Below are 23,167 nucleotides of genomic sequence, written 5' to 3'. Positions count from 1 at the left end.
CCTTAGGAAGTGCAGGCCAGAGGGATAGTTTTGGAGAAGGGTGACTTCCAACTTGGGAGAGAACTCTTCAGGGGAGAAGGTCAGGGAAAGTCAAAACTGCAAGGACATCAGGGAGCAGTTAGTCCACACTGCTGACCCAGCGTTCACTGAACTATGGTCCATCGGTCAAATCCAGCCTCTGCCTGTTTCTGTAAAGAAAGTTTTATTAGAACACGATCACTCTCATTTTTTATATATTGTACATGGCTACAAATGGCAGAATTAAGTAGCTACAATGAGGACTCCATAAGCTCACAAAGCCTAGAATATTTACTATCTGACCCTTTTGGAAACCTCTGCTGTGTAGCCCTAAGTTATGGATGGAGAAACTGAGTCTTAGAGAAAGGTTACATAGGAATGTGGCAGCATGATCGATTAAAGGAGAAAAATAAATAGATCATAAATACACTTGGATTATTAGCCTCCAAGGAGAAAAGATAGAGTGGGGTATCTTCTCTCCATGAAATATCTTTTCAATATGTTTTCTCAATAGTTTTCAAAAGTCTAATCTGGTAAAATCCTCCCATTTTAAATGAGAGGAAATTGTGTCCCAAAGAAGGAAAATGACTTTCCGAGGTGACATGATGAGTTAGTGAATCCTTTCAGCACATGACCGCAGTCCTCTTAACCATTCATCACTTAAACTACTATTGTTATCTCATATTTTAGGACACAGATGCCCCAACCCTCAGAGCACCTTGCCATAATTTAACTGTGAAAGAATGTGTAACGTGGTGCTGGGAGCAAGAATTCCCTGGATTAAACAAACATTCCTAGCCATCTGGTTAAAGATCTAACTAACAACAGAACAAGCTATTGATCTTTGTTGATCAGTTTTGTCACATAACTTTTTTTTCAATCTATTGGTTCAAAAAACAGGGTTAAAAGCCCACAGACCAAGCTGAAAACTTCATTCCAGTATCAGTATAGAATCCATGCTGAATTTAAGGGCTTATTTTGCAAAAGAAAGACACTTGGGTATCATCTGGTCCAAACCCGTTGCTTAACAGTGAGGAACCTGAGACCTAAATGGGAAAAGGGATTTACCACTAAGTCCCATGCACATTTATTTACGGAGATCCTTTTTGTAAGGATTGTGTCATGCCTAAGTTATGATCTGGAAGAGAGTTACAACAGGGAAGACCATCAGCCATTCCATTAATTATTCCTCTGTAGACACTACAATTGCAAAAGCTAATCGCTTCTGATCCAACCTCGCTGTGGCTAAAGTCATCTTTTCAAAAGGCAAACTATAGTCTTCTGCTTAAAACTCTTTTTAGGAGAGCGTTCACTGTTCTGAGGATGAAGACCAAAATCCGTAACCATGGCACATAGGTAATGAGGGACCCAGACCACACTGTGTGCCTCTCGGGTCTCATCTGTCATCCTCTTCCTTCCAGTTCCCCTACTTCCAGCTACAGTGGCCATTACGCTCCTCGCCTACACCCTGTCCTTTCTGTGTGTCTTGGCGCATGCTCATCTCTCTGTACAGAATGCTTTCCCCATCCCAGCCTCTGCCCCTGCCCTCTCTTAGGGCAAACTCCCACTGACCCTTCAGATCTTAGTTCAGGGGCCAGTTTCTCAGAAACACCTAGCCTGAACTCCTTGCCCATGCCTCTAATCTCTATGAGAGCTTCATACTAAACTTCCTCACAGGCATCCCGTTCTATGTATCACCTGTAGCATCTTCAGACGAGAAGCTCCATGAGGGCAGGGTCACTGGCGGTCCTTCTGACAACCATATCCACTTCACACATCCCCTGGAGCACATTAGGCTTTACAGTAATATTTTCAACAATGTATTTGAATATGTGTATATGTATATGCCCTGATCACTGTGCTAGCTCATCGAAGCCCTGATGAGTCTAAGAGCCAAGATTTGTGAATTTTGGGATTGACAGTTAATTGATGGCTTGCCGTCAAGGGGCAAGTTCTTCTCAAAGCAAAATTCACTCTCTCAATTGAAAGGTTAACAGATGAATAGCTGATCAATTTGCCAGTTGTTCTGACCTCCTCTGGGTTCTCACATAGACCCTTGCCATTGAGGGGATGGGAGAGTTCAGTTAAAACAGGCTGCCTTTAACAGGCCAAGGATAAAGAGCATTTTTGAAGAGACTTATCCTCTGTTCACATTTCCCATCCCTCTGAACAGTGCTTCCAAAATAGGATCATGTCTGGTTTCAAGCCCAATTCAGTTCCAATGACACTACAGCCCATTCATTTGAGAACCTGCCAACTGAACTCTCTTTTTTCTCCTCCCAAATTCCTGCTGGGTATTATTTTGTTGCCACCAGAAAAAAATTAAAAAAAGGCTCGGTTGAAGTGACAACTCCTTGTTGGGAGGGCAGCCAGGGCTTTTCGGCAGGAGGTGATGGCACCGCTTGCCCTCATCCAGAAAACAAAACAAAGGCCTCAGACTGAGGGCTTCTGGGAGAGCCAAAGCCGCTTGAATGTTTGTTCAATATTCGGCAACAGTGCAGGGCGCTGCCTCCGAGTCAGACAGGCTTGCTTTGGCAATAGGCTTGCACTTGAAGCATTTAAAGACTCCACAGGGACCAGAGGGGCTCAAATTAGAAACGTTAAGGGTGGGGGAGAGAGGGGGAGACTTTTATATCATAAAGAATGGCCTTTATTACAGCTATGGCCTCCCAGGAATTGCTGAAATGGGATCATTTCTTAGGCGGAGTTACTGTCTCCTGTTGGAGGAAAGCAACCGCTGTGAAGCTTGACTCAAGGACCCACAGAAATCTCCTTCACTAAGGGGAAGTAGCCGGCTGAAACGGCATCAGCAGCGCAGCAAGGGCCACTCTTCTGCGCTGTGCAACCTGGACTGCCCAGCCTGGCGGTCCACATCCATCGTCAGCAGTGTGACCTTCACAAACAACAGTATCGACCTGAAAGGCTACTTGTAGGGATCAAACGAGGGGCCTGGCAGAAGTTTAGTGCTCAGTCAGTACTAGTTATTATCAGTGTTGTTGCTGCGATTGTTTTGATTATCACTGTGCTGTTGTTGTAACAAGATGTTAAAACTGAAATTTCTACACCCAGACAGAATGGAAGTGAAATCCCCAAGCCAGGCCCCTATAGGCAGAAGTTACAAAGGAGATGAATCCTCACTGGTTTCATAACTCTAGAAACCTCAGCCAGAACAAGGAACTAAAACGAGGTCAGAGAGGAGACAGAAAGGATTTAGGGGAGATTTGCTTTGGAGACAGCTATTACCTAATGTTTAGAGTCCCCAGCACCCCAGGTGGGTCATGTGGAGCATGCTACCTCCTAATCCTAAATTTTGGGCTAAGGGGCCTCAAAAGAGTGCCTCTTAGAGAAACCACGACATGTCTCAGCAAGCACAGCCTTATGCAAGTCTCAGGATGAGGGTCCTACCCCAGCTGCAAAAGCTCCAGTGGCCTGTGGCAGAGAACAGACGGGGCTGCAGAAGGGTGAGCCCCAAATCACAGAGGTGGCCAGTGGGGAAAATGCCAGACTATTTCCCCTGGACCACATGTGGGTCACATAAGAGAATGAGCTGCCCTGGATCTGTTTTGAGTCTTCCTCAGGAGGAATGGTAACAGAAATGGGCCCCCATAGTGAGCGTCTCCAGAAGGTGGGAAGACAGAGAAACAGATGGTGGAGGAGGGGATGAGCAGCAGCCAACCAAAGAGATGCTGCAGCATCCTGGGTCTTAGGAGAAGCCCCTGGCCACAGGGACCAGTGAAAAGCGCCCCAAGGGAAAGGGTTGGTTTTAAAAATCAGCATCGGCATCTGAGAACACAGAGCCAGATACAAGGGGAGCAGGACACGTGTGTTGCTCAGTCATTCAGTTGTGGACTGTAGCCCACCAGTCTCCCCTGCCCAGGAGATTTATCAGGCAAGAATACTGGAAAGGGTTGCCATTTCCTGCTCCAGGGGATCTTTCCAACGCAGGGATCGAACCTGCGTCTCCTGCATTGGCAGGTGGATTCTTGACCACTTGGGCCAGCTGGGAAGCCCACCAGGGCAAGTATGACCTTCCTAATCCTAACATTCCTCCCTCTTGCTCTGACGATGAAGGAAGGGGAAGAGGAGGAACAATCAAGAGAAAGGGCACCAAGGCTAACTGTGTCCCGCCTCCTAATGCTCTCACTGAGAAGGGAGAGGAGATCTGACTTGTTGGATTTGGAGATCTGATTAAAAACTTAGACTAGACATCCTAATTCCTGATGTGAAACTGTGATATCAACTTAAAATGTCTATAGCACAGTCTGTTCCATAAAAATGATAGATTAGGTGTGGCTTGCTAAGATTTTCATCTAGAGGCAGAGGAAGATTATCTAGTGAATATGATAAAAGGAATATGGGAACCAACTCACATACTTTTGAACATACATATATTCATGAACTCTATTTGATCATTCTCAATTTGTTCTATCAACTGAACTATCACATCATCATCATTATTATAGTACTTGAAAGTGAAAATCACTCAGTTGTGTCTGACTGTTTGAGACCCCATGGACTCTAGCCCACCAGGCTCCTCTGTCCATGGAATTCTCCAGGCAAGAATACTGGAGTGGGTAGTCATTCCCTTATCCAGGGGATCTTCCCGATCCAGGGATTGAACCCAGGTCTCCCACACTGCAAACAAATTCTTTATCATCTGAGCCACCAGGGAAGTCCGATCAAACTGCTTATCACATTTTAAATGTTAGTTAATGTTAAATTAATAGCTGTCTCCCTGACTAAACTGTGAGCTCCATAAGAGCAAGAAATAGAACCAGTTTCAGTGACAATTTGCATCGCCAGTGCAGAGTTCAAAGTCTGATGTCCTGTAGATGGTTTGCAGGTAAATATCTAAATCAAGAGTTGAAAATGTAAACTGATCCTTTTTTTCCTTTAACCCCCTCTATTCCTATAACCCTTATCAGACTTCAAATCCACTATCTCAATCTTATCACCATAGCCCTAAAAGTAGATAGTCTTCAGTTCAGTTGCTCAGTCGTGTCTGGCTCTTTGCAACCCCATGAATCGCAGCACACCAGGTCTCCCTGTCCATCACCAACTCCTGGAGCTTACTCAAACTCATGTCCATCGAGTTGGTGATGCCATCCAGCCACCTCATCCTCTGTCGTCCCCTTCTCCTCCTGCCACCAATCCCTCCCAGGATCAGGGTCTTTTCCAATGAGTCAACTCTTCAACATGAGGTGGTCAACATGAGGTGGCCAAAGTATTGGAGTTTCAGCTTCAGCATCAGTCCTTCCAATGAACACCCAGGAATGATCTCCTTTAGGATGGACTGGTTGGATCTCCTTGCAGCCCAAGGGACTCTCAAGAGTCTTCTCCAACACCACAGTTCAAAACCATCAATTCTTCGGCGCTCAGCTGTCTTCACAGTCCAACTCCCACATCCATACATGACCACTGGAAAAACCATAGCCTTGACTAGACGAACCTTTGTTGGCAAAGCAATGTCTCTGCTTTTTAATATGCTATCTAGGTTGGTCATAACTTTCCTTCCAAGGAGTAAGCGTCTTTTAATTTCATGGCTGTAATCACCATCTGCAGTGATTTTGGAGCCCAAAAAAATAAAGTCAGCCACTGTTTCCACTGTTTTCCTATCTATTTCCCATGAAGTGATGGGACCAGATGCCATGATCTTAGTTTTCTGAATGTTGAGCTTTAAACCAACTTTCTTCACCCTCCTCTTTCAGTTTCATCAAGCCGCTCTTTAGTTCCTCTTCACTTTCTGCCATAACCTTACCTTATTAATGTACAGAAGACAACTTACAGAGGTAATTTACCCAAGACCACATAGCTTATAACTAGTCTGGCGTTTTGTACCTGGTTCTACTGCTACATTCACTGTATTTTTACAAACACTTGGGCCTTCCCAGTTCCTGCCACCACCAGACAATAACCCTAGGCTTCCATCCCTTTCCATGGGCTAAGGGATCTCATGGATATAAGAGGCATTTTAAAGGTCGGCTGGTCAGAAATTCCATCTAATGTTTCATTCACCACCAAATAATTCTAACTGCTTTTTAAACACAGAACCCATTACCTTTTTAGGCCTCGAGTTTCATTATGGGAGAGCTCTGTTGAACCGAGACCAGTTTCCCATCTAAAAACTTAAATTCTCATTTTAAGCATAAAACCCAGACTCAGGGCTACGCACTTGTGCTTTTTGGACAGCCTGTCCGCAGTGCTCAAGGCTGCCCCCTACTTGGGGGTCATGATAAAATTAGCCACCTAACTACAGGTAAAGAACTCCCACACTCGGGAACTGTGGGGGTATTCTTGAGTGGTTTCTGGTGAAGATGTGTATGTCTGAACGTGGTATGTCTGTGTTTTGTGTGCCTGTTTGAGGAATGGAGAAAGAGGCAACAGTGGAGACTCTAGAGAGAGGACGGGTCTACAAAACTGTCAAACCCTAAGACAACTGATGTTCTAATTTGCAGCCTGTTCCCTAAGCGCACAATATGCTCAACTGCAGAAGGGCAGCGATAGCACAGTGACTCGCTTGGGTTTCAATTCCAGCTCTTCCATTTCCAGCTGGATCACCTTGGACAAGTCACTTAGCTTCCCCGAGGCTTCACTTTCTCATCTGTAAAAAGTCATCGACGCTAGTACAGAAATCTTGGATGATTTAGAGGATAGATGAGAAATAGAACCCAAAGAAGAAATTATAAATTCCAGGGTGTCGGGAACATCCTCAGAGGTCATTTACTCCTGCGCTTGGCCTTCAGCTCCACATTATTCATTCCTGTGCGTGTCTGAATCTGTGAAGCTTCCCTTGTAACCTGCTGGCGCTTTAACCAGACTGTCAGAAATCCCCTTAAACTGTGTGCTTCCTTCCTGGTGGAAGGAACGTAGTAGACTGAGGTAGGATTGAAAGCTTAAGTCCCAAGCTATTAAGTCAGAGTCTGAATTCTGGGCAAGTCACCTCGTCTCTCTAACCTTCGTTTTTCTCATTTGTATAATGAGGACACTAATTCCTCATGGAAGTGTTCTGAGCATCAGAGGAGAGATACAGCATCTGTCATCTCATATAGTCCTTGCCGTCATCCTACCAAGTAGAAATTGTCGCCCCCTTTTACGGAGAAGGGAACTGGGGCTCAGGGTGCCAGGGCATAACCTCCAAGAGGATACTTGTTTCAAAGGACAGCAGGTAAATCTCTGCAGAAAGTCACATTCTCTGTAGGGCAGGCAGAGGGACCCTTAGACAATGCCCAGGAGCCCAGTAGTGGCTGATATCTTTTGTCTGCAAATTACATTTTGATATTTTTAAGAAGCACAAAAATAGCCATATGTTTCTGCTGTATTATTTGCCCTAAAGTAAGTAAAAGGCAGAGTGAAGAATCCCAGTGCAGCTCAGTGGGTCCAAAAATGGTTCTCCCCACAGACTAAGGCATGCTCAGCTCCCGCCTGCCCCCGACTTCTATCTCCGCAGCTCTTCAGGGAGCAGTCAGCCTTGAAGTGGAATCAAGGACTCCAGCCTCTTGAGACAAGGTGGGCTGTGGCCAGTCAGGGATGGGAAGGTAAACAAAAGTCCATGTGCGATCTTCTGCTGCCCTCTAGTGCCCGCTTAAGATGACTGCTCTTGGGAAAAAATCATTCTTTCATACCAAAGTGAGATTACTGTGGGCAGAGCAACTTGCTAGGTTCTGAGGGCAAGGAGGAGGATGGCGAAGACATAGCCTACTGTAAGACTGCAAGGGTTCTGAACAAGCATTTACTCAGAAGGCCTATCAATGCCAGGTCTGGAGCTAGGCATGGGGAGGAGGGGTGGCGTTATGAACCGCGATTTGTTTCAAAATCCCAGTGGTACTTAAGTACCACTCTACCCTTAAGGGTAGAGATTTGAGCGTGTCAGCTAGGAAGGAAAAGCCAGGAGAGAAGGAAAGGGGAGAGACAGAGATGAGGCAGAGGGAGAAGAGATAAAGGATGGAGCAGGATCTTGACGGAAATACGAAGGAGTGAACTCCCAGGTAGCAATGGAAAGGATGCGGTCTGAACGTCAGTCAGATCTGGGGCTGAATTTCAGTTTGATCAAAACTATGCATTTGATCAAAATTATGCCTTTGGATGGCATCACTGACTCGATGGACATGAGTTTGCGCAAGCTCCAGGACTTGGTGATGGACAGGAAGGCCTGGCATTGCTACTGTCCATGGGGTCACAAAGAGCTGAACAGGAATGAGCGACAGAACTGAACTGATGCATTTGACCAGAGCTTCTGTGTGAGCCGTGTACTGCACGACAGTGACATGGCAAGGTGGTGAGAGGGGGCTGACCCCTGTCTCTGCCCCGCTGGCCACCCCTGTGTCCACGGCATTGACCCAAGCAGAGGACAGGGCATGTGTGCTAAGTCGCTTCAGTCCTGTCCAACCCTGTGCGACCCTGTGGACTGTAGCCCGCCAGGCGCCTCTGTCTATGGGGTTCTCCAGGCAAGAACACTAGAGTGGATTGTCATGCCCTTGTTCAGGGTATCTTCCTGACCCAGGGATTGAAACTCGGTCTCTTAGGTCTCCTGCATCGACAGGCGGGTTCTTTACCACTAGTATCAGCTTGGAAGCAGAGGAGCACCATTTCCTAATTCAAGTAGAAGGGGATTAAGGGCAAGCTAAAGCCCTGGGTGTGACTTCCAGTCTCAGAACTTCTGCTGCTTGCTTTATGCATAAAAAATGTTGGCTATTATCACCAACATTAAAAGTTACTGTGAAGAATTTAATATAACGTCTGCCTGTGCCTTTCCAGAGATTTCAGTTCTTACTATAACGACCTGGTTTTATTTTTAAGATGTGGTGGGATAAGTGCTTGAAAAAAGGGAGAGGGTAGAAAGGAAATTCGCATTTCCTGAGCTTCTATTCTTTGCCAAACACAAGAAACTATAAATCTCATTGAATCATCACAACAGTGCTTTGGATGAGGAATATTACCATTTTTATAACCATATTTTACAACCCAGGAAACAAGAGGTTCTGAGAGGTGACAGACTGCAGCCAAAGGCCATTAGATTCAGTCTGTGACTTCAAAGCCTCTTTCTGATGAAACACAGAAGCATCAGTAACAGGAAGGTTGCTTTCTTCTCCCTGGGCCCCCATTCCTTCTCTTTCTTAAAAACTCTGCTCAAAACTGATCCCCCTTGAGGGAGGATCCCAACATTAGTTCCTCCCCAATTCCTTCCTCCTCCTCCTAGTCGCTTCTTAGGGCTGCTGCTCAGGCATGACCTTGAGGCAGCAGTGGGTTCAATCCCTGGGTCACCTGGGGCTGCTGAGATCGCCAGGTTAAAACGGCAGGGAGGGTGTGAACCTGGACTGGCTTGGATGGAGTCTTTGGTGCCACCAGAAAACAAACTGCCACCCTCTGACCACTTTTCTAGGGGGCTCCAGTTATCTGTCACACGCCCGTCTTCATGTTCGCCGAAATCTTCGCAATACTCAGTTTCAAAGGTCACCTGTAAACAAGTCGATAGGCAATGCTTTTGGACAGCATGTTCAAGGTGAGTTACTGCTCCCGCTAGCTTCCCTCTTCCCTGGAGCAGTGCTTCTAGGGACAGGAAAAGGAACTCATGAGCCTCCCCCGTCAAGAAATAAAATTAAATACAAAACAGAAACAAAAATAAAGGACTGAGACCCATTTGGGATTCTGTCTGACTGCTGAGGAAATCAGTAAAATTAATTTAATTATTGCTATGATTTTACATGCACATATTCTAGGCCAGGTGTAGGGCTATTTGCCTTGCATACACTGTCTTGGTTGTTCTGTATAAATCATGGCTTTCATTGTATTTTCAGGTTAAGGAAATGGAAGCTCAGAGAGGTGAGACTGGGGGAGAATTAGGCTTCCAGTTTGACCTATCTCGCTTCTAAACACGTTCCCAGGGCCTTACACTGTCTCCACTCTGCTGTTTTGCTGGAGATTCAGGTTGTGAATTCTGGAAACCAAATGTGTGCAATTTCTGTTGCTTCTGTTGATTACATCATAGTAATAAGCAACGTGGCCCTTAAAGAATAATTTACGGATATTAAATAGGGAATTGGTTAAAAACACTACGGTGCATCCACACAGTGGACACTGTTCTTAAGCAGGGACTGGGGGCAATCTTTACATGTGATACAGAGTAATCATAATGCTGCTGCTAAGTCGCTTCAGGCGTGTCCGACTCTGTGCGACCCCATAGACGGCAGCCCGCCAGGTTCCAGCGTCCCTGGGATTCTCCAGGCAAGAACACTGGAGTGGGTTGCCATTGCTTTCTCCAATGCATGAAAGTGAAAAGTGAAAGTGAAGTCTCTCAGTCGTGTCCGACTCTTCGCAACCCCATGGACTGCAGCCTACCTCTGTCCATGGGATTTTCCAGGCAAGAGGACTGGAGTGTGTTGCCATTGCCTTCTCCATATATATACACTAGTGTGTTATATATATACACTAATGATTTTTCTCTTTAAAACAAAAATAAACATTTCATACCTCTGTCTGCTGAAAAGGCTTGAAAGTAATGGTAACCTAACATTAATACCCTTATTAATAAATACCCTTAATACCCAGATTCTTGTTTTTAAATATCATTTTCCACTAAAAGGAACACAAGATTCTTGGAAACATTCCTTATTCTAAGTCTGGGATAGGTATGGTACAAGCTGAGCCTAGGATATCTTGCTGTGCCAAAAAGCAATACTGCTGCCAAGCACCAATGTGGTCATTTCAAAATGACAGGGAGACCAGTTCAGAGGGGCTCACACGGGCCAAACATTGAACAAAGTGAACAATGACTATGACTGATTAAAATAGATCAGATAAATGCATTTCCTGTAATTCATCGCGTTCCTCAAACAAAAGCCATAGCCAAAACCCAAGCTGGGAAAACAAACAGAAGTTCTCTGTTCACCACTGGGGATGGCTCAGAGATCAGCTCATTACTCTGAAAACTGGTAAAAGAATCAAGTAGTAGACAAGATTTTATCACCTGAACTGGATTTCAAGGTAACCACAACTTACTTTATGGAAGCATTGCAGTTAATACAAATGGGAAAATGGCAGAATTAGAAAGTTACCACTTGGCAATCTCTAATAAAATAATACATCTAGGCAGCTATCACTGAATGCTAAAAACCATTAGGAGAAAGGCCGATGGGAAATATTCTAATGAATGGGTCAGAATCACAGCACCTGGACCTCAAGCCGATCACCCTTAACTTTACTAAAAGTTCACCCTTAACTTTACTAAAAGTAAAAACCAGACATTAACATGATATGATGCCATAGGAAGTCCATGGCACAATCTGTAAACTTCAGCTGGTGATTAGGCCCGTGAATAGAATTCAATGGTCTATAAATTCATACAGAAAAAATGTACATCCTGGAACTTCCATGGCAATCTAATGGTTAAGACTCTGCACTTCCACTACAGGGGACGTGGTTTTGATCTTTGGTCTGGGAACTAATATCCCACATGCCCAGTAGAGCGGCCAAACAAATCTTTATTTTCAGTCTCCTCAAAATCCAATTTAGAATTTTAAATTATGAATGCAAGCAACTACAGTATAGTAGCACTTCCTAAGACTCTGATGCAACCAAACTCACATATTTTTTTCATCACAATAGAGTTGTTACAAATATCTCTAAACATTTACATTAAACACTATTTAGAAATCATGATAGTTGCTAGACTCTCCACTAGATCTTGTCCTATATAAAGGAATACATGCTTTGCTACATTGCAAATTTGGTGAAATGAAACACAATGGTCTACAAAAGAAAGAAACCATAAAGATATAATTATACTTCATTTTATGCATTTGAGACCATTACTCTGAGAAGGCAGTCTAGGGTTTTCATTATTCTACAAAAGTCCAAGAGACACAAAAATTAGTGATGAATCTTTAGAAGAGAATAACAAGTTTAAAAACTCCATGGATAAATCATCACCTAATTCTGAGAAGTGGAAAATTATTTTTTTTAATTTAGAAAATATAAAAAGAAAAAGAAAACATGAGTCAATGTCTTCAAGAAATAATAGCATGGGCAGAATTACAGATAACTATTACAGATTAAAGGAGACCTAGTACAGCATGAGGGCATTTTGATCCTTACTTAAACATATCTCAGTTCAGGTCAGTCGCTCAGTCGTGTCCGACTCTTTGCGACCCATGAACCGCAGCACGCCAGGTCTCCCTGTCCATCACCAACTCCCAGAGTCCACCCAAACCCATGTCCATCGAGTCAGTGGTGCCATCCAACCATCTCATCCTCTGTCGTCCCCTTCTCCTCCTGCCCTCAATCTTTCCCAGCATCAGGATCTTTTCAAATGAGTCTGCTCTTTGCATCTTACAAAGATATTTTGAAGTAATTAGGGGAATTTGAACATGAACTGCTAGATGTGATAATGATGTTGACATGATGTTAAAGCATAATGATCTGTTAGAGATGCATACTGTATTTACAGGAGGAATGATAGGATATCTGGGGTTTGCTTTAAAAGACTCCAGAAGCAAAAAAGCAAAATGAAGGTGAGAGAAATGGCTGAAGCAACACTGGCAAAATATTAACAACAATATTTGCAGGGTGATGGGCACAAAATGATTCACTATCCCATTTTCTCTCCTTGTATGTGTTCTTTTCTCAATAAAACACTGAAAAAAAGTGGGCTTCCAGAAGTATTACATAACAGTATAGGCAATTATTGCTGGGGAGTAGCACCTATATTATGTACTCACCTGATGCTTTATTCTAAATGTACTTTCATCACCTATAATATTTTTTTAAAATGCCATAATAACTTATAATGGAAAATAACCTGAAAAAATATACATACTAAATCACCTTGCTGTATACCAGAAGCTAACACAACATTGTAAATCAACTAATTAAAAAAAAATACTAACGTTTTCCTACTTTTAAAAAAAGGGTCTTTCTAGATGGCACCCATGGTAAAGAGTCTACCTGTCTGCAAGGGTTTGAGCACTGGGCTGGCAGATCCCCTGGAGTAGGAAATGGCAACCTGCTGTAGTGCTCTTGCCTGGGAAATCCCATGGACAGAGGAGCATGGCAGGCTATAGTCCATGGAATCACAAAGAGCTGGACACAACTGCGCACATGTTTTTTAGAAAAGGGCTTCCCTGATGGCTCAGTGGTCAAGAATCCACCTGCCAATGCAAGAGAAGCAAGAGACCTGGGTTCGATCTCTGGGTTGGGAACACCCCCTAGAGAAGGAACTGACAACCCACTCTATTATTCTTGCCTGGGAAATCCCATGGACAGAGGGCCTTCAGCTCAGTCGCTCAGTCCTGTCCAACTCTTTGTGACCCCCATGGACTGCAGCAAGCCAGGCTTCCCCGTCCATCACCAACTCCCGGAGCCTGCTCAAAATTATGTCCACTGAGTCTGTGATGACATCCAACCATCTCATCCTCTGGAATCCCCTTCTCCTCTTGCCTTCAATCTTGCCCAGCATCAGGGTCTTTTCCAGTGAGTCAGTTCTTTACATCAGGAGGCCAAAGTATTGGAGTTTCAGCATCAGTCCTTCCAATGAATATTCAGGACTGATTTCCTTTAGGATTCAATGGTTGGATCTCCTTGCAGTCCAAGGGACTCTCAAGAGTCTTCTCCAAAACTACAGGTCAAAAGCATCAATTCTTTGGCATTCAGCTTTCTTTATGGTCCAGCCCTCAAATCCACACACAACTACCGGAAAAAACCATAGCTTTGACTAGATGGACTTTTGTTGACAAACTAATGTCTGCTTTTTAATATGTTGTCTAGGTTGGTCATAGCTCCTCTTCCAAGAAGCAAGTGTCTTTTAATTTCATGGCTGCAGTCACCATCTGCAATGATTTTGGAGATCAACAAAACAAAGTCTGTCACTGTTTCCCCATCTATTTGCCATTAAGTGATGGGACTGGATTCCATGATCTTCGTTTTTTGAATGTTGAGTTTTAAGCCAGTTTTTTGACTCTCCTCTTTCACTTTCATCAGGAGGCTCTTTAGTTCTCCTTCACTTTCTGCCATAAGGGTGGTGTCATTTGCATATCTGAGGTTATTGACATTTCTCCCAGCAAACTTGATTCCAGCTTGTGCTTCATCCAGCCCAGCATTTCACATGATTTACTCTGCATGTAGGTTAAATAAGCAGAGTGACAATATACAGCCGACCTATACCCTCCCCAATTCAGAACCAGTCCATTGTTCCATGTTTAGTTCTAAATGTTGCTTCTTGACCTGAATACAGATTTCTCAGGAGGCAGGTAAGGTGGTCTGGCATTCCTATCTCTTGAAGAATTTTCAACAGTTTGTTGTGATCCACAAAGTCAAAGGCTCTGGCATAGTCAATAAAGCAGAAACAGATGTTTTTCTGGAACTCTCTTGCTTTCTCAATGATCCAACGGATGTTGGCAATTTGATCTCTGGTTCCTCTGCCTTTTCTAAATCCAGCTTGAATATCTGGAGGTTCTCAGTTCACGAACTGTTGAAGTCTTGCTTAGAGAATTTTGAGCATTACTGTACTAGCGTGTGAGATGAGTGCAATTGTGTGGTAGTTTGAGCATTCTTGGGCATTGCCCTTCTTTGGGATTGGAGTGAAAATTGACCTTTTCTAGTCCTGTGGCCACTGCTGAGCTTTCCAAATTTTCCGGCATATTGAGTTCAGAACTTTAACAGCATCATCTTTTAGGACTTGAAGTAGCTCAACTGGAATTCCATCACCTCCACTAGCTTTGCTCATAGTGATGCTTCCTAAGGCCCACTTGACTTCGCATTCCAGGATGTTTGGCTCTAGGTGAATGATCACACCATTGTGATTATCTGGGTCATGAAGATCTTTTTTGTATAGTTCTTCTGTGTATTCTTACCACCTCTTCTTAATATTTTCTGCTTCTGCTAGGTCCATACCATTTCTGTCTTTTATTGTGCCCATCTCTGCATGAAATGTTCCCTTGGTATCTCTAATTTTCTTGAAGAGAGCTCTAGTCTTTCCCACTCTATTGTTTTCCTCTATTTCTTTGCACTGATTACTGAGGAAGGCTTTCTTCTCTTTCCTTGCTATTCTTTGGAACTCTGCATTCAAATGTGAATATCTTTCCTCTTCTCCTTTGCCTTTCGCTTCTCTTCTTTTCCCAGCTATTTGTAAGGCCTCCTCAGACAACCATTTTGCCTTTTTGTGTTTCTTTTTCTTGAGAATGGTTTTGATCACCACCTCCTATAGAATGTCACAAACTTCATCCAGAGTTCTTCAGGCACTCTATCAGATCTAATCCCTTCAATCTGTCACTTCCACTGTATAATCATAAGGGATTTGATTTAGGTCATACCTGAATTGTCTAGTGGTTCTCCCCACTTCCTTCAATTTAGGTCTGAATTTTGCAGCAAGAAACAAGCAATCGGCCAACCAGGGGTATAGAATTGGTATAGAATTCAAAGACTCAAGAGACAGTTTTCTGTAACATGTTAACCTGGGGTATCTCCTAATGCACATTAATGAAGTCTCCTTTATGTACAGTTGGGAAGGTCCCCTGGAGGAGGAAATGGCAACCCACTCCAGTATTTTTGCCTAGAGAATCCCATGGACAGAGGAGCCTGGAGGGCTACAGTCCATGGGGTCGCAAAAAGTCAGACACGATTGAGAGACTAATACTTTACTATACTTTGTAATAAGGAGTTCATGACCTGAGCCACAGTCAACTCCTGGTCTTGTTTTTGCTGACTGTATAGAGCTTCTCCATCTTTGGCTGCAAAGAATATAGCCAATCTGATTTCGGTTTTGACCATCTGGTGATGTCCATGTGTAGAGTCGTCTCTTGTGTTGTTGGAAGAGGGTGTTTGCTGTGACCAACATGTTCGCTTGGCAAATCTGTTACCCTTTGCCCTGCTTCATTTTGTACCCCAAGGCCAAATTTGTTACTCCAGGTATCTCTTGACTTCCTACTTTTGCATTCCAGTCCCCTATGATGAAAAAAACATCTTTCTTTGGTGTTAGTTCTAGAAGATCTTGTAGGTCACCATAGAACCGTTCAACTTCAGCTTCTTTGGCATTAGTGGTTGGGGCATAGACTTGGATTACTACGAAATCAAATGGTTTGCCTTGAAAATGAACAGAGATCATTCTGTCATTTTTGAGATTGCACCCAAGAACTGCATTTCGGAATATTTTGTTGACTGTGATGGCTACTCCATTTCATTTAAGGGATTCTTGCCCACAGTAGTAGCCATAACAGTCATCAGAATTAAATTCACCTATTCTTGTTCACTTTAGTTCACTGATTCCTAAAATGTCGGCGTTCACTCTTGCCATCTCCTGCTTGACCACTTCCAATTTCCAAAGAGTAAATTTAACCCGGGAAGTAAGGGAATGCAGAAAGAAAGGAAAACAGTCAGGCAAGACAAAATAATAGTTTAGACATTAAACAAAGTCAAGTAGTTCCTCCTCAAGGTCTATAGATAATATTCTGAGCCATATCCTTTGAGCTTTTTTGCAGACACTGAAACCTACCCCCAGGTGGAAAAAGTTAACTCCACGCTGCCCACAAGCACATAGTCCCCAGATGCGTTGAATCGAGACAGCCAATGATATTGACTCCGGATTACCTTATCAATTAGAAGAATGCCTACAAAGCTGATCACACACCCTACAACCCCCCTCCTTCACCTTGTCTTTAAGAACCTCTCCCTGAAACTCACTGGGGTTTTCAAGACTTTTGAGCACTAAATATCTGGACCCCTTGCTCTGTGCCCTGCAATAAATACTGCTCTTTGCTTCACCACAGCCCTGTGTCTGCAGATGGGCTTAACTGCCCCTGGGCAAGCAGACCCAGGTGTGGTTCAGTAACACTTGATCCACACAAGTTCAGACCACTGCAAACTCGGTCTGGTCCATGCACAGAAGCGTATATTATGCTAAAATAAAGATTCAAAGTCCTAAGCCAGCTATTCCCATATCCGTACAAGAAAATATCAAAACAAAGGAAAACATAAAACCTCCCTGCGTAAGGACATTTACGCGGTCTTCTTTGTGATGGTTAAATGTTTAAAAACGGGTTTGTCAATTTGACGAGTTATTATGGAGCCAGTTTATATGATTTCAAACATTATTCCATATTACAAAAAAAAATGTTGGCGACTCGGCATAGTCACAAGTATGTAAGAACAGATTAAAAAGGAACTTGGTAACTATTTACATTTACGTAAGTATAACCAACATAAGGATTATATTAAGGTGATGCATAAAGTTGACCCTTTAAAAATTCTCTTTTATGCTGTAAATTTAAGTCAAATTCTAACATTTACTGAGCATCTACTAGGTATCGAGTGTAGGCTAGGTTGAGAAACACACAAGGATAGAGGAGGCATACAGAGATTAGGGTCAGAGTTTCAGCAGAGAGTAGATACGTGACAGACAGATGAAAGGATAGAAATGTACATAAGTAGAATAAGACTGACAGGGGGAGAGAAGAAAGGAGAGAGGGAGCGGGAGAGTTGAGTCAGAGGGATGGAGGCTCTAAGACGACCCGTGATGATCTTACCTCCTGCTACACACTGCCGGTTATAACCTCTTCCACTTGAGTAAAATCCACAACAATACAGCAGCATTGAGAAGTGCCACTTCTGTGATCAGGTTACAAAAGACTGCGACCTCTCTTTTGCTGGTTTTGATGAAACAAGCTGTTTTGGAGAGGCTCCTGGGGCAAGGAGGAGAAGGAAATGGCAACCCACTCCAGTATTCTTGCTGAGGATCCCGTCGGCAGAGGCGCCTGGTGGGCTGCTGTCCATGGGGTCGCACAGAGTCAGACATGACTGAAGCGACTTATCATGCATGCACGCATGCATTGGAGAAGGAACTGGCAACCCACTCCAGTATCCTTGCCTGGAGAATCCCAGGGAGGGTGGAGCCTGGTGGGCTGCCGTCTGTGGGGTCGCACAGAGTCGGACACGACTGAAGCGACTTAGCAGCAGCAGCTGGGGCAAGGAGCTGAGGGAAGCTTCCAGCCAAAAAGCCAGCAAGGAACTGAAGCCCTCAGTCCAACCACAACCAGGTGATTTTAGAGACTGATCCTTCCCAAAACTTTCAGCTGAGACCCCAGCCCTGGTCAATAACTTGACTGAAGCCTCGTGAGAGACCGTGGATCAGATCTAGCTCAGCTGTGCTCAGATTCCTCACCCACAGAACCTGTGAGATGAGAAATCTGTGTTGTTTCAAAGCACAGAAGTTTGGGGATAGTTTGTTATCCGGTGATAAATATAAGTAATATAGATATGTAGATTAAATTTTCCATTATTTCATGAAAATTCTAGCAGTTATAAATCTCTAGACTCAGACAAATTGGTTAGGATGCATTAGAGTTTTAATTCCTTACCTTTTCTACTTTATTTTCCATAAACAAAGCATTTACCTCTCGCCTCAGCATTCAGCTGCTAGCATGCAAAGGAAAAGAGAACATCTTGTCTTAATGCGTGTGTGTGTAAAGTCACTCAGTCGTGTCCGACTCTTTGTGACCCCATGGACTGTAGCCCACCAGGCTCCTCCGTCCATGGAATTCTCCAGGCAATAATACTGGAGTAGGTTGCCATTCCCTTCTCCAGGGGATCTTCGTGACCCAAGGAGTAAACCCAGGTTTCCTGAATTGCAGGCAGATTGTTTATCGACTCAGTCACTAGCGAAGCCCCTTTGTCATAACGGTAATAATAATAATGACAATAACAGCTATTGTTCACAGAGCACTAACTCAGGTAGGGCTCTAAAAACTTTAGATCTATTAAGTCATCTACCATTTACAACATTAGTATGAGGAGTATGTGTGGTTAGTCGCTCAGTCATGTCCAACTCTGTGACCCCATGGACTGCAGGCCACCAGGCTCCTCTGTCCACGGGACTCTCCAGGCAAGAACACTGGAGTGGGTTGCCATGCCCTCCTCCAGGGGATCTCCCCGACCCAGAGATTGAACCCACATCTCTTAAGTCTCCTGCACTGGCAGGCAGGTTCTTTACCACCAATGCCACCTACTACTATTATTCCCATTTTGCAGAGGTTGAAAATGAAGTACAGAACGGCTAGGTAAGTTGTCCAAGGTTACCCAGTTTGTCAGTTGCAACAAATTCCCAAACATCACTTCAAATCATTTAATCCATTCCCCAAAATGACCTTTCAGGTGGTTGGAACTGGGGTTCCAACCCAGGTTTGTCTGACTCTGAAGCCCTCCACTGCACAATGACGGACTTCATAAGCAAACCTAATAATAATAAATGTGATGCAACGAACATTACTGTACATTAGGCAGTATCCTAATATGAAAGTGCTTAACATCCGTATCTTATTTTGCTCCCAACAAGGCTGTGAGTTAGCCATTGTTATCACTGCTTTAAAGAGAATAAAAGAGAGGTTAAACTACTGATCGTCCTATAAATGCAGAAAACAGTACTTAGCTGATATGCGGATGTTATCAGTTAAATTGTGTCCCCCCCCAAAAAAAAGATATGCTGAAATCCTAACCTCCAGTATGTCAGTACATGACTATTTAAAAATAAGGTTGTTGCAGAGGAATTAGTTAAGATGAAGTCACCCTGGAGTTTTAATTGGGTAACGTGGAGATCACAATCCAATAGGACAGGTGTCCCTATAAGAAGACGCAGATGTGAATGAAAAATGTTGCCTGCTGCATCAATAGACAAAGGATAGTGTAGCCATCAGGTCAGCAGTTGTTGCTGACCACCTCCAACTACGCACCCTGAGGGGATTCAGGCCAGAGAAAAGTAGGCTACTGGCCCTAGACAGTCCAGGTGCAAATCCAAGGAATGATTTCAGTGAACCCAGATTATCATATCTTCCCATACATAAAAGAGCACTACGTTCACTAACTCGAAGCTCTGGTTTTCTTTAACCATAAGCTTTTGATGTTCCGACTATCTGGATTTTGTTGCAGAGCTACTATCTATCCCGGTTCCTCCCTCACTTCTGTGAGCAGTCCTCAGAGCTATCTGAGACGCTGTCTTCTGAGCTTACGTCCTCAGATTGTCGGCCAAGTAAATTATAATTCTCAACTTTTAGGCTGTGCTTTTTTTTTTTTCCCCCAATCAACAGATCCACACAAAGAGAATGCCATGTAATGACAGAGACACACAGGGGGGAAAATGACCATATGAAGCTGGAGGCTGAGATTGGAGTTTTGTTACCATGAACCAAGGAACACCTGGGGTCACCAGAAGCTGGAAGAGAAACGTGAGGATCCTCCCCAGAGAGCTCGGAGAACGTCTTGCCCCGCTGCCACCCTGATTTCAGACTTCTCGCCTCCGGAGCAGTGAGAGAGTACATTTCCCTGCTTCACCCCACCCAGTCTGTGACTCTCCGTTATAACAGCCCAAGGAAGCTGATACAAGTGGTATGAATGTTAAATGAAAAAAAAAAAAAAGTTATGTAAAATGCTGAATAAAGTACTCCACAAACAGTATTTTTAAAATGTCTCTGTATGTGGAAAATAATGTGTCAAGGATATGCAAAGCCAGAAGATTAAAATAAGTGCATTTCCCCAGGGTGTTTACTTGGAGATTTTTGTGGGAAGCAAGGTAATTAATTTAACTTGTGAGTAATTTAAACATTTTTTTAAGGCAAACAGGATTTTTTTGTTTTATTTTCTTTTTTAAGAGAAAAGAAAGGTTTTTGTTGTTTGTTTTGGGGACACATAATTGGATTATACCTACAGACTGTCAGGAGTACCATTAGCTCCTCTCTATGATAGGGGAAAGGTCAGCATAAAAATACGATGAGTCCTGAATTGAGACTATGGGCTTGTAACAGTGATTTTCATCAAATAGGGTGCTAACTTCCCACCTGGTCTAAGGAGGGGGTATAGGTGAGGTCTCAACTCTCCCATCGCCCCTGCCTGCAACACAGTGGCTGGTAGAAGAATGGCAGGCTTCTGTCCAGAGAGGCTTCTTCCCATTTTGGTGAAATCCACTGCACTAAGTCTCCAACATGGCAGAAACCCAGGGCAGAGGGCAGTCCCTCATTTTCCCAGGCAATGCTGCTCAGAAAAGCTCATCTGAGTGTCTCTGCCTTAATAGGACCAAGCTCTGGGGTCATAATGACAAGCAACTGCCCCACTTTCCTTTGAATAACTGAGAAATGGAATGTGTGCTTAGTTGCTCAGTCCTGTCAGACTTTTTGAGACCCCATGGACTGTAGCCTGCCAGGCTCCTCTGTCCATGGGATTCTCCAAGCAAGAATACAGGAGTGGGTTGCCATGCCCTCCTCCAGGGCATCTTCCCAACCCAGGGACCAAACCCAGGTCTCCCGCATTGCAGGCAGATTCTTAGGGTCTGAGCCACCAGGGAAGCCTGAGAAATGGAATATTGCCTGCCATATCAGTAAACAAGGAAGTCAGTTATCGGTGATTGCAGCCCTCCAATATGAGTTGGTGAGCCCTAAGGGCACTCAAGAAGGAGAAGAATACCTGCCCTCTAAGATCCGTCAGGCTGCAGTCACTCCCTACAGTGAGCCCCAAGGGAGCTCAGGATGTGAAACACAGGTTACTGGCTCGAGAGCTGAGATGCACATGAAAGGGATGATTTCAGTGAGTTCAGACTCTTGCATCTTCTCAGGCATGCTCTTTTGTTTCGGTTTAGTCGCCTGGTCCTGACTGACTCTTTGTGATCCCATGGACTCACGCAAGCCCACCAGGATCTTCTGTCCCTGGGATTCTCCAGGTAAGAATACTGGAGTGGGTTGCCATTTCCCTCTCCATCCCATGCATAGAAAAGCTCTAAATTCCTTAACTTGGGATATCTGGTTTTCTTTCATTACCAATAATCTTTTGATGTACAGACTATCTGCCCTTTGCTGTAAAACTTCTATATAACCTGGCTCTTCCTCTCCTCTCTTAGGGGAAGTTCGTTCAGGATCTCTTGAGATACTGTCTCCTGGGCCTAAAGTCCTAAAAGTTCCCACCAAATAAAATATAGCTCTCAATTTTTAGGTTGTGAATATTTTTAAAGTTGACATTTCTAAACATCATGTCTCCTCTCTTTTGAGGCTTAAAAACAAAACTTAATAAAATAGAAAGATAGCCAGTGTGGGTAGTCTTTGGACAGGGGTTTGTAGCATGTCATGGGCCTAACTGACCTGGGTTTATTCTCCAGCCCTGTTCCTTCCCAGAAGGTGACTGTAGACAAGTTATTTAATCTTGCTGAGCATCGGTTGCTTCTTTTGTGAGATAAAGTAACTGATGCCTACTTGAATCATTGTTGAGAAGATTAATTGTGACATAGGACAATATCTATGGAGTGCCTGGTATATTGCTGCTATTCAAAAAACAGTCCATTCTTATCGATTGACCCCACTCAGTTATTTTGCAGCTAAAATAACTCTAGGTTAGACGGGATGTGATTTGCCTAAGGTCACATTTCTGAGTCTGACTCACTCAGCAACTTCTACGTGCTGGACACAGTGCTAACAGATATGACAACAAACACGCATTGTCCTTCAGGGAGATCACAGCCGACTGGTGACAATCGCAGGGAAGTGGGTAATTAAAACCCAACCTGGTATATGCTTTGTGAGAAATTATCAGCTTGCAATTACTGCTGAGCATGCTGTGAGCATACCCTTAATTAAATGCAAACCACTATATATTAATAACCTCAGTTAATCCTACAGCAAACCTCATTTTCACTTAGAAATAAAGAAATGGGCAGAGAGATTAATCATGGTTAAGAGGTGGGGTTCTCAGAATCAGGTTGCAGTCTGGGCTTTATGATTATGAATACGGGGCCCTGCTATTTTAATCACCTGGGCATCAGTTGCTTGTCTCACAGGGTCACTGGGAAGATCAAGCAAACTGTGCATGTGAAGGGTTTGAGGGCAGCACGACACTTAGGCTTGTTACTGTTTTCGGTTGTTGCTTTGTCATTGTGAAGGGTCGCCTTACCTACCCAGGATGTCAAATCCAAGCCCATCCTCCTTCCAACCTCTCTCTGTTCCTAAGCTATACTGTACAGTCACCCACAGGAACCTGTGCTGGTGGCAGGAGTGGTCTACTTGCTAAGTCGTGTCTGACTCTTGCAACCCCATGGACTGTAGCCCACCAGGCTCCTCTGTCCCTGAGATTTCCCAGGCTAGAATACTGGAGTGGGTTGCCATTTCCTTCTCCAGGGGATCCTCCGCACCCTGGG

At 43.9% G+C, this 23,167-nt stretch overlaps 1 protein-coding gene across 4 annotated transcripts in view; it reads right to left on the bottom strand.

Annotated features, from left to right (window-relative positions):
* The window catches only part of ASTN2 (astrotactin 2), a 993,079-nt gene that overhangs the window by 195,414 nt on the left and 774,498 nt on the right, over window positions 1-23,167 (bottom strand). The gene's annotated exons all lie outside the window — the stretch shown is intronic.

The sequence above is a fragment of the Cervus elaphus genome, chromosome 16 (genome assembly GCF_910594005.1).
Source record: "Cervus elaphus chromosome 16, mCerEla1.1, whole genome shotgun sequence".
NCBI classification, from domain to species: domain Eukaryota; kingdom Metazoa; phylum Chordata; class Mammalia; order Artiodactyla; family Cervidae; genus Cervus; species Cervus elaphus.
This window is presented reverse-complemented; position numbering and strand designations above follow the sequence as displayed.